Below are 13,226 nucleotides of genomic sequence, written 5' to 3'. Positions count from 1 at the left end.
GTCTTCTCTCCACACTAACAGGGTGGCCTCCACTCCCAAAATTTTACTTGGAGGTAGAGAGTGATGACTCCACACAGGTACCGAGAGTGTAGGAAGATGTTTACTATTCACGTAATGAGGCTTTCCTGCAAGGGCAGGGTGAGCTCCGATACCGTCCAAAATGGCTTAGAAAGCGGGGAACGGGGACTAGCATGGAGTTTGGTGGATTCTGTGGGGAACCCATGAGGGTTCCTACACGTGGGCTGTGCCTGCCTGGCTCGAACTTCCTGATGGAGCCCAAGGCTGGGGACCCTGGCTTGTGTGTCAGCTTGCCCAGGGGTGAGCCAGGTAGAGCAGGAGCAGAAGGGTTCGACTTGAAAGCACTCAGCAGTCAGACATCAAAAATAGTTCGTTTTTTAAATATACAGGGGTATTATCTTTTTAGTTGAAGATACTTTTACAATATTACAAAACTTTCCTTCGATGTATTACTGTATTCTGCTTTAAAGTTGTAATTTTATCTCTTCCTTAACCACATAAGCACCTCAGAAAAGTGATTCTGGGTGTTCAGTATGGCACCTTCACCCAGGGCCTGATCTTTCCTGAGACTTAAATAAAAACCTGTGGTTTCGAGCTGGGCATGGTGGCTCACGCCTGTAATCCCAGCATTTTGGGAGGCCGAGGCGGGCGGATCACAAGGTCAGGAGTTCGAGACCCGCCTGAACAACAGAGTGAAACCCCGTGTCTACTAAAAATACAAACAAATTAGCTGGGCATGGTGGCGCATGCCTGTAATCCCGGCTACTCAGGAGGGTGAGGCAGGAGAATTGCTTGAACCCAGGAGCCGCAGGTTGCACTGAGCCGAGATTGTGCCATTGCACCCCAGCCTAGGCAACAAGAGCAAAAAACTGCGGAAAAACAAACAAACAAACAAAAAACACCCTGGGGTTTCCTCTAAGGAGATTCCTCTCTGCCTGAATTTAAACTCTACCGTGTCCTGTTCACTGTGCGGCTACCAACACCTCTCATCATCTCAGCAGCCCCTGCAGCCATCCTCCTCATGAAGCCAGATTCTCGAGGGTAAATTTTACACCTATCATGGAGTCTCCTTCTTTGGCTCCCTTGCCTCTCTCCTTTGGAAATTTCCTTCTTGTAAAAGCTGCTCACCTTTCCACCTGTGTTGTGTGCTATCTACAGTGATATAAAGGCATTTGTTTTTAGATAAGTTCTCAAGGTTTTGTAATTCTTTGGGGTGAGAAGGCAAGTCTGTGATAGCTAGGTTGTGAGTTTGGATTTTAGATTGCATGTATTTGACTTCTGAGTGAGAACTCAACTTGCTACCATAAGGCAAAGAATTCAAAGTGAAGTTCTCACCTCGTTTTCAAGCCACCTTCAGCCTAAACTCAATTTCCAAAGGGAAAGCTACAAAAGGAGTAATTTTTAAATGATAACCATTCTACCTAAGGGTATCCTCTCCAGGGATATGCATGCATTTCTGTTCTTGCATTCTCTATGTCTATTGCTAGCCAGATATGGTCCCAGACACGTGTGACTAATTTTTTGCAGTGAATAAATTCTTATGATAACTCTGAGAAAAGTATACCTTATTACTCCCACTAGCAAATAATCAAAGTAAATTTCAACTAATCTCAGCTATCAAAGGAGCAGTAAGCAAGTGCTAGATGAGCAATCAAGGTTTCAAATTCCAAATTCAGGGTGCATTCCATTTCAGTACATTACTTCCTACTTCACTCCTGAATAATTTCCATTTTAAGATTCTTCTCACTGATATTAGTTAAAAAAAATCCGTAAAATTTAGGTGAACATTGTAAATGCACTGACATTTAAAAGATAATTTAAAAGGTAATGAAATAAATGCAGTTTGTTGTTTTAATTTCATCATCCCTTTTTCCTATCTTCCATGCAGTCAAGTGTTATCCCATCACTACTAAAGTTGACTCAACCTTTTTTTATAGGTTATGTGATTTTCCAAGTAAAAACACATCATTTGTTTAAATCAATATAATGTTACAATTTAGTTTCAGTTTATATTTAGCCTATAGTTTTCTCTAAAACATTTCTAATTTTTAAAAAAGTTTTGTATTTAAAGCAGGAGATAATGTTATAATTAGAACTATTTTGAGAAAGGGATAGAGTGTTAGGGTATAGACAATACAATGTTTTATTTTTTAACATGATAGACTACCGTTATGACCTTTTTAAAGAATAAATACACCTCTCTCTCTCTCTCTTTCTCTCTCTCTCTGCATGTGCATGCATGCATCTGTATGTCTTCTTTTTTTTTCTGTTCTAAGAGTTGAAAGATCAAGAAAAGAAGGATGATGGAGAGTTAAACTTAGATAATAGAAGTTTAATAAGATCTTTCTTTGCACTTTTCAGAGTGGCTTTAATGAATTTTGTTTCAGTAACATAAGGAGAGTTGAAGTGTCACTAAGCCCCACACTTTATCAGAAACATTTTATGTTAACCCGGTATGTGAATTAAAGGCAGCCTTAGATTTAGATGTTGCCTGTTTATTGCATATCCAAGGAGTAAGCCTCGCAGCTCTTTAAAGGATAAATTCATTTTGGGTAAAGTTAGTTTCAGATTTATTACTCATTTAACCCCGGTACAGCACAAAGTGTTGAACAGAATACAAATAAATGGAAAGTTCTGGGCTTGCTTCCAACTAAGTCTTTGACAAAAATGGCCAATCACCATGGGCAACCATGCTCCTCAGCTCCCTGGAAACCGACTTCTACCATAGGCTAATAATGCCTAGATGTCTTTTTCTGTCATTGTAAGCACTGGCAAGTCTCCAAAAAGGAGAGGGCATTAGACAAATGTACATTGACAAACACAACTACCGTCTTGTGCTAGTGGATGTGATATATATGGATTATTTTATCCACAGTGTCATATGGTCAATGATACCAAGATACCATGCATGCTCTGTTAAACCCATTTTTTGAATCACACTAAGTAGAGTCACGGAGTGAGCCCCGGCTGCAGCAGGAAGCAGTAAATAAGCCAGTACCTAAAATGATTCACAGGGAGCTACATTGAAAGCTGCCTTGCAAATCGGGATATGGATAAGTCATGGCAGAGACCTGAGCAGACTTAAATGACAAAAACACCCTTGCCTTGGAATGCCTCCTACAGAATTCCTTGTATATCTGTCAGCAAGAGGGAGAATTTATATGGGAAACAGGACAGATGGCAGTGGCTAAAACAGTGGCCAACAATCGCGTGCTACTCTATCCAGGCAGGCATCCCAAACCTTGGCAGGGGAAGAAGTTGGCAATGATTGTCACTTGGCCTACTGCTACTAAAGTCTGATACTCCTAAGCTAATGGCTGTTTCTTCAAATTGTGAGTAAATTAATGCTAATCAGGCAGGGAAATTTGACTGCAATTGCTTCTCTAACCCCCCTATCAGAAGCCACTGGTGAATTGCAGTACTTGTGTTCTATGTATCTTTTTACATATATGCCACCCACAGGATTTCATTGTTCCACTTTCAGCTGGAACATCCAAAAAGCTTGGAATACATCACCCACATCTGTAGAACAAGAAAATGCTGAGCAAATTGAAAATGGGTGACTTTTCTTTGACATATCAGAGAAGTGAGGTTGCATGGGAAAGCACCATCCTGAAATCTGAAAGCGCAGGAGAGTTCAAAGAGTTAGAGCCTACTGGGTGCGGTGGCTCACTCCTGTAATCCCAGTACCTTGGGAGGTCAAGGTAGGCAGATCACCTGAGGTCAGGAGTTAGAGACCAGCTTAGCCAACATGGTGAAACCCCATCTCTACTAAAAATACAAAAAATAGCCAGGCGTGGTGGCAGGTGACTGTAATACCAGGTACTCGGGAGGCTGAAGCAGGACAATCACTTGAACATGGGAGGTGGAGGTTGCAGTGAACAGAGATGGCACCACTGCACTCCACCCTGGGTGACGGAGTGAGAAAAAAAAATAGTTAGAACCACGATGTGCTTATCTGCAGCAGAAGCCAAGGGAGCCAGACAGTAGTAGGAACACATAAACAATCAATGTGGTGGATTGCTGGGATCTGAATGTGGACTAGTCTGGGAGTCCAAAACTCCTGTGTGGACACCTCTTCATCTGTGGCCAACACTTTTAGGGGCTTTACTTCTAGGAACACCATTAAGCTCTTATAGGAAACAGTCAAGAGAGATCTCCAACTGGCATTGGAAGGAAGAGTAACTTTTGTGAAACACATAGAGAGTGATCTTTACAATAAAACTTACTCTCCGGTGACAGAGCCATAACCAGAGCCTTATCCCAGCTGGAGAAAGGCTTTATTCCCACTATAGCTCCCTCCAGCTTTCCTCTCTCACCAAAGAGGGCTGAGGGAGAAGCTCTGAGACTGGAAAAACAATTGTGATGGTCACAGCCCAGACACATAGGCCCATTAAAAGACACATTTAATCATAAGATGATAGAAGTCTGTCTTCCTGCATTTTACTATGACACTAACATGGGTCCCATCCCATCACAGCGGGTCTAAACCCAACTAGGTGCAAGACACAGACTCTCTCCCTTCCTCCCTACCTCCCCCTCTCTTTCTCCCTCTTCCTCCCTCCCTCCCTTCCTTCCTTCCCTCCCTGTCTTCCTTCCTTCCTTCCTTCCTTTCTTTCTTTTTTTTTTTTTTTTTTTGAGATGGAGTCCCGCTCTGTCACCCAGGCTGGAGTGCAGTGGTGCAATCTCGGCTCACTGCAAGCTCTGCCTCGCAGGTTCACGCCATTCTCCTGCCTCAGCCTCCCAAGTAGCTGGGACTACAGGCGCCCAACACCACACCGGGCTAATTTTTTGTATTTTTAGTACAGGTGAGTTTCACTGTGTTAGCTAGGATGGTCTCGATCTCCTGACCTCGTGATCTGCCCGCCTCGGCCTCCCAAAGTGCTGGGATTACAGGCGTAAGCCACCGTGCCCGGCCCTTCCTTCCTCTCTTTCTTGCTTCCTTCCTTCCTCTCTTTCTTTCTCTTCTTTCATTCTTTCCATTAGTTTGATCTGCATTTATTCACTCACTAAGTAAGAATTGATAATTGACCTGCTTAAGAAGGGTACCTCTTTCTTCCAGTTGTTCATAGGCTAATGTGGGAAGATCAGTCTCCATGGCTGGACTTACCCTGGTTGGTGGCATCCTCCCTACATGGAGATTGCTCACATTTGAGTACAGTCTCCATTTTTTTTTTTTTCACTAGAATGACAAAACCTGCTCAACCATGCAAGTTCGCGATTTTCCCCACTAAAAATCTCAATGTTACAAATAAAATAGCTATTTTGATTCGATTACGTGGGTGATTACACTTTCTAAACAAAACTCTTATGTAAACTAACAAATGCAATTCTAAAACCTACTTGGGGATTCCAAAACACTCCTCTTGATTTTAAAAGAATATTTTATGGAAATTAGAGAGGGCAGGCAAAAGGACTTTTATTCCTGGCTGCCAGTAGAGTACCAGGTCAGTGAAGAACATCATCCAAAGAGCAAGAAGTCATTATTTCAAAATTTAATAGAATAAACTGCAAGTTGATCCATTTTAAAGTTTTCTTTAGCTTCAAAAGTCCTGTATCTCTTTTTGGGAATTCACTAGAAATGATACCTGCTTATTTTCTGCAGCCCTGGAATCATTTACCTTTATCTTATTCTTTTTGTACGAAACTGAGTTTTCCTGATAGAGAAATTGAGAGACCAGGTGAGTCATAAATATGTTGATAGTTTTTTTAAACTGTGTGAATTAGATGGTTTGATGTCCTAAGTTTACATTTGGAGGAATGATTTCTGAAATATGGAGTTGTTGCCCAGAATGGCAATATTACTTGTTAAAGCATCAATAATACCAGCTAATCTGTGTGTGTGTGTGTGTGTGTGTGTGTGTGTGTGTGTGTGTGTACATCTGAGAAGCACTGTAGTTGATTTATCACTTAAATTCTGCATCACCAGGACAACAGCACACAATCATATACTCGATGGAAATACTGTCCTGAGAGTTTAAACATATGATGGGATGACTTCCTGGAATCTAATTCATATTAGTGCCAATCTTTAAATAGATTTTTGGGTTAGGTGCAGTGGTTCACGCCTGTAATCGCAGCACTTTGGGAGGCCCAGGTATGCAGATCCCTTGAGGACAGGAGTTTGAGACCATCCTGGACAACATGGTAAAACCTCCTGTTGTATTTGAAGACTTTGAGTTAAAATAACATTCATAGGTGAATTCATTTATTGAACTAAATTTTTCTTGAATATCATAAATGCATTCCTCTCAAAACCTAATCCCCAACTTGTTACAATCTGAAAGTTACCACTTAACTGGGATTTGTGTATATAATCTTGTTATTACAATAAAAATCTAATATTTAAAATTATCATTCGTGTGTGTTATTCATTTGTAAGTATGACAAAATTCATTTATACTTTTACTGTTGAGGGACATGACTAAGTATAATTGTGACACATTCACAAATGAATAGTGTGTATCAGTTTCAGTAACAATTATTGCAAATATTTTCTTAACTGGGGAATTATTCTTTCATCTCCCCTGTGGTACCTAGTGAAGAGAAGAGGTTTTAAACTCGATGTATTTAATTGGGCTGTGGTTAAGGCTAAGTCATGTTTAAGAACTTTTTCTCTCCCCCAAATTCGCAAAAATAGTATATTTTCTTTTAAAAGAGTAACAGGTTTTTTTTTATAGTTATGTCTTTAAAATGCTTTATTATAAGTTATGGCACAATGTAAAAATAAAATTTATTAATTTTTCATAATGACTAATTCTTTCAGGACTATTATTAAATTATTATTTTGCCACTGACATGCTATTCCATGGTATTTATATCTTCATATGATTATAGATCTGTTTCTAAGTTATTGCTTCTCTTTCTCTGCCTTTGATATTCTATAATTTTACTGGATATATCTACTAGTGGATTTATTTTTGATTGTCCTGAAGCATCCATTGTGCTTTCTGTATCTTTGCACTCGTGTTTTAAGTTGTAAAAAAAATTTCAGTTATTATTGCTTTAAATAACACTTTTGCTTTATTTACCTTATTATCTCTTCCTGGACTTTTACTTAGCCAAAAAGTAGATATTCACCTGATATCAAATTAGTCTCTTATCTACTTTCATATTTTCTATCTTCATTTCTCTTTTTGCTAATTACTTATTATTTTTTCCAGACCCAATTTAGAGTTCTTTGTTTCCACTGAACAGTGTCCAATTTGTCATTTAACACATCCATTGAGTTTTAAATTTAAGATAGCACAATTTTAATATATGAATGTTTCTTTCTTTTCCTATCTTTGTGTTTGCTTTTCAGAGCTCCATGTTCCTTATTTATTATTTTAGTTTCTACTTTTTATTTTCTTAGACATTGTCTTCATTTTATAGCTTTAACTCGTATCTTATACCTTAATTCCTTCAAAGTCTAAATAAACAATTGTTTCAGACCCTCAGGTGTGGTGGCTTTTTCATTGTGTGTTAGTAACTTTTTATTGTTAAACTATAGTTGCTAGATTTTTATCTGCAGGAACATTGTTGGCTTAGCCCCTTTCAAAAGTCAGGGCTTGACTCAGAAATTTCAAACTCAGCTCTTCAGATTTACGGCAGGTCCCAAGTATAGTCTGGTCAAGGTGTTGGCTTCTGCATGTGTGTCAGGGGCGTCCCCTCTCTACTGCTGGTCCTTACTCTCTTTGATTGACTGCGTGGAGCTTTCTATTCTTTTCAACTGTGTTTGTTATTTGGCTTTGAAGATGACATTCGCTTTCTGTGGCTGACATAATAAATTACCACCGTATGAATGGCTTAAAATAGCAGAAATCTATTTTCTCACTGAGGTCCAAAATGATGGTGTCAGCAAGGCTGCAATCTCTCAGAAAACTACAGGAAGAATCCTTCTATGCCTCTTCCACTTTCTGGTGGTGGTCATCATTCTTGTATTTATATTTTAGATTCAGGGAGCAGATGTGCTTGTTTGTTACATGGATACATTGCATGATGCTGAGGTTTGTGCTTCAAGTGAACCCATTACCCAATTCATGAACAAAGTATCTAAAAGGTGTTTGAGTCCCTCCCTCACTCCCCACTTTTGGAGATGCCAGTGTCTATTGTTCCCATCTTCACGCCATCATTCTTCGTGGCTGCATCTATCCTCTCTTTGCATCCATCTTCACGTGGCCTTCTGTTCTGTGGACACCTTCTCTTCTGTCTCTTATAAGTAGACTTGTCATTGGATATAAGGCCCACCTACTTAACCCACAATGATCTCGTCTCAGGATTAAGCTCAGCTGAGTTTAACTACATCTGCAAAGACCCTTTTTCCAAATGAGATCACATTACAGTTCTCAGGAGTTAATATGTAGATCTACCTTTTTGGGACCACCATTCAAACTAATACAGAGATTTCCCTTGGCTTCTATGAGATATGTCCTATCCTGGTTATGGTTTTATATTTTTAAGATTGCCCTTCAAAGCATACTGATCGTATAGAGCCCCTTTTTTAAAATTGCTTTCAGGAATATATCTTTTTGAGTCAGTATAATTTCAAACATCCTAACTCTGTCTGATTTTGGGCAAGACCATGGATAAGTGTAAATATAAATATATAGGTAGATAGATATGGCACCTTATTCATTTATTCATTCAATCAATGGACATTTGCCGTTTACTGAGGGCCCAGCTCATAGGCACTGTTGTACCAACATATCAATTTTCTTGCTCTAAATGACATTATATGCCAGTGAGTTTTAAGTGGTATTATTATATCATCATTATAAGTTGTACCTTGAGTACATCATTATACCTTGAGTGCAAAGATCATCACCTGAATTTGATCAACTCAGCAATCCCACCAGATAGAAACTATTATTACTAAAGGAGGGACATCATTAATACTCTTAAACATGATGTTATTTATAAGGTAAGGTTTTGGCTTTTAAATATCTTTGAGCTGATAACCAAAAGATATAAATTTTGATCTCAATTCTGCCACAGGAAAACTGGGTAACATTTGATCATGTCCTTTAACTCTACTGGGATTGAGATTTCATTCGTGTAAATGAGAAGTAGGGTTAGATAATGAGTCAAAGCCTTTCTAGTCTTGAAATGTTAGGTTAGTTGATAAAATAGACACTCAGGAAGATACGATATTTACAGATTAGGTTAAATCCACATACCATGGAGTTATGGAAAACATGATCTCTATTCCACTCCTAGGTGTGTATGTGTGTGTTATCTGATCTTTTCAGCTGAATTTATAGCTGCTGAAAACTAAAACTTTGAATCTGGGAAAATAATAAATATATCAAACCTTAGCAAAGGGCACAGATTTTACCAGTAGAATTCCATTACAATAAGCTTATTGGGATGACCAAATAACTTTGGTAATATTTAGTAAAAGTTAGACAGCCATTGTTTCAATATATTTGACATTCACACCATACAGGAAAGCACAAAACAAAATCGAGAGTCACAGAGTCGTAAGGCAAGGCTCACAGTGGTCTTCATCATAGTGTCCTCTTCAGGAGCCTGTGCAATCAGCCCTCAGAGGTGTACCTGTCCCTTCAGGACTCTTAGGTCTAGGAACTGGAGCTCCAAAGTCTGGCAACTTCTAACTCAATGATTTAAGTCTTATTTAGCATGCTTAACTCTCCTCCATCTCACTCCACTCCATCCCACGGAACATCGTGTATAAATATGCAGCTGGGCTGTCAGCTTGATGTTGGGATGTGACAGCTTGCTGGCAGCTAACAAGCCGCCCACTAGATGACAAGTTAAATGCTGTCCCTGTGAGTGATTATGTGGCCTCATAAAACCAGCAGGTGAAACATCATGGGACTTCATCACATGACAGGACTCTGTTATAACGTGATCATCTGCACAACCTATCACTGTGCTTATGGTAACATTTCCGGTTGTCTTTTATACAAAAATGCAAATTTTTAAATTCTTCTGTAGAACCCTAGTTTGATAAACCATGATAAAAATATATTCAGTATAGATCACCCTATAGGTCACTAGACAGAGCTTGAACAAGGAAATGAGGAAATGTTTTATTAAGAATATTTAGCTTCACATTTGCTTTTGTAATAGTCAATCGGGCTTTTCACTGATTTCCAGTTTTCTCCTCGGGCACAAGGAAAACTGAACTCTTGGTCTTCTCCAGTTTGGCTGAGGCTATGGGACTAGTTCTGCCGTGTCTCATGAGAAACATGATGATTTGTAGAAGAAAAATCCTTCAAGCTCTCTATTATTTTTCTATTGACATTCTGGGTCCTGACTTGCCTTATTTATTTATCCAATATTGACTGAGAGTAAATTACTCATTTAGTCATTCAGTCAGATTTCATACATACACACACACACACACACACACACACACACACACACACACCCCTCCATCCCTGCTAGGCAGTGTAGTATATGAACCCTGATCTTTGCCCTTAAGGAATTATATTTTAGATACATTACTAAGAGTAAGACTTTGGAGAGGATTGTGATAAAATACTCAGGATGCAATGACAGAGAATGACAGTGCCTGACAAAAAATAGCCACTTAATAAATATTAGTTGAGTGAATGAAAGTCTGAAGGAATGACATTTTAGAAGTGAGAAAGATGGAAAGAACATGCTGGATAATGGGAATAAACATAGAAGAAAACTCCAGAATCAGCCCACGTAGAGGGGTCAGTAGCCATTGTTCTGTAAAAACATTATAGTATCACATGCATACAATATACAATAATATATTTTGTAATAATGTCTAATATTATATTAAATATAACGTATTCTTACACATAAGAACATACAACATTATAACATTATAAAATCTTATTGTGTAATACCTTGTAGTATATATTAATCTATAATAGTATCATAGTTATAATTATTGATATAAATAAATACCATTAGATATAACACAATAATGAATATATGACATATTAATATAAAGGTTAATATAATATTATATAAACCTTGTAAAAATTGTTATATGAAAACAGTATTTGTCCTCAAAAAGTTTGCAAACTAGAAGGTGAGAGTGAAAAGCAATTCAGTAGTGTTAATTCAGTATGATGAGCACTACTCCCGAACAACTGTCATGGAAATCACTGTCAAATGAAAAGATGGAGAAACAAAGCCACTAATAAAAGAAGTATATTGCATTAGAAAGTCATTAATTACTAGTATTTACTGGTGCTTGAAACATACCAGGCACTTTTCAAATTGCTTTAAATATGGTAACCATTTGATACTCACACATAGCAAGCCTTAGAAGCAGGTCAGTCATATTATCCCCGTTTTCTGGATATCACAGATGAGTCAGAGCTGAGAGTTAAGTTCATGCACTCTTGTTTTAAAACTTCTTAATCACATTGAAGTACAATCACTATAAATAGTTAATATTTTGGGCAAGTAGAGGATCTCTAAATATAAAGGGCCATTGGATAAAGTCTGGAGAAGAGGCTTGGCCAAAGACATTTCAATGACCACAAGTAAGTCATATACATTTCATTTTCCACAATCATTTAATGCTTTTTCTTTCTTTATTCTTAAATACTGAATAAACAAACTTCTTTAGGAATTAGAAGTAGTGACTGTTGCAAAAAGAAGTTCCAATCTAAATGTCTTCACAGTAAAAAACTAATATAGCATTTCTTAAGATTACAATTACCAAGTATTTATTTCAGAGGTGACATTAAAGAGAGAGTCATTATTAAAAACAATAGACTATTTCGAATTAGAAAATAGGAAACAATTTCAGACTGCAAATACGAAATTCAGATCGTAGAGCATGAATATTACATTTGTAACAAAAAGATGATTAGTATTTATAGATTTTTACATATGAAGCTAATTTCTTTAATAGCAAAAATTAGTATCTTGAAATTATATCAGCCTGTATCTAAGGAATGTATAATTTTTCTCATATTAAGTGGTAATTAAGTGTTCTATTTTTTCTTGTGTGACTCTATATTTCTATATTGTCTAATATTTCCAATACAATTTGATAATTACATGGCAAATGATAATTAAATCTAAAATAAAATTTATCAATCTATTTAAAATATTTAATAAAATATTTCAAAGAAAGCTTACACAAATTAATAATAGCCTCCAAAAATATTTTACTGAGTTTTTTTAATTAAAATATAGATTTTTCTCTCTTAAAGTATTTTGTAAAATACACACATTTTCATTTGCATACATTTCAAATATAAATGTTACCTATTTAAAAAGAAAACATAAATTATGTAGTGCCTCTACCTAAAGTTTAGGAGAAAACCTAAAATATACTCACCTGTATGTATACATTTATTAAGAGATCTCTAACAATTTTGTACTCACTGAATTGAAAATCAACATAAAAAACAGAGACTTGCTTTGTTGGGCATGCGTTTTTGTCTAAAATATCAAACACTGTGTATTTAGAATTTACCAAGAGAATGTCAGATCTTCCAAGTCTCCAAAGTACTGAGAATCAAATAATGTGTCACATATATTTAGATTCACCCACTTTTTTTTTTATTATTATACTTTAGGTTTTAGGGTACATGTGCACATTGTGCAGGTTAGTTACATATGTATACATGTGACATGCTGGTGCGCTGCACCCACTAAATCATCATCTAGCATTAGGTATATCTCCCAATGCTATCCCTCCGTCCTCCCTCCACCCCACCACAGTCCCCAGAGTGTGATATTCCCCTTCCAGTGTCCATGTGAGCTCATTGTTCAATTCCTACCTATGAGTGAGAATATTCGGTGTTTGGTTTTTTGTTCTTGTGATAGTTTACTGAGAATGATGATTTCCAATTTCATCCATGTCCCTACAAAGGACGTGAACTCATCATTTTTTATGGCTGCATAGTATTCCATGGTGTATATGTGCCACATTTTCTTAATCCACTCTATCATTGTTGGACATTTGGGTTGGTTTCAAGTCTTTGCTATTGTGAATAATGCCGCAATAAACATACATGTGCGTGTGTCTTTATAGCAGCATGATTTATAATCCTTTGGGTATATACCCAGTAATGGGATGGCTGGGTCAAATGGTATTTCTAGTTCTAGATCCCTGAGGAATCGCCACACTGACTTCCACAATGGTTGAACTAGTTTACAGTCCCACCAACAGTGTAAAAGTGTTCCTATTTCTCCACATCCTCTCCAGCACCTGTTGTTTCCTGACTTTTTAATGACTGCCATTCTAACTGGTGTGAAATGGT

Source organism: Pan troglodytes, chromosome 7 (genome assembly GCF_028858775.2).
Source record: "Pan troglodytes isolate AG18354 chromosome 7, NHGRI_mPanTro3-v2.0_pri, whole genome shotgun sequence".
Lineage (NCBI taxonomy): Eukaryota > Metazoa > Chordata > Mammalia > Primates > Hominidae > Pan > Pan troglodytes.
The sequence above is the reverse complement of the archived record's forward strand: the minus strand, read 5'-3'. Positions refer to the sequence as shown.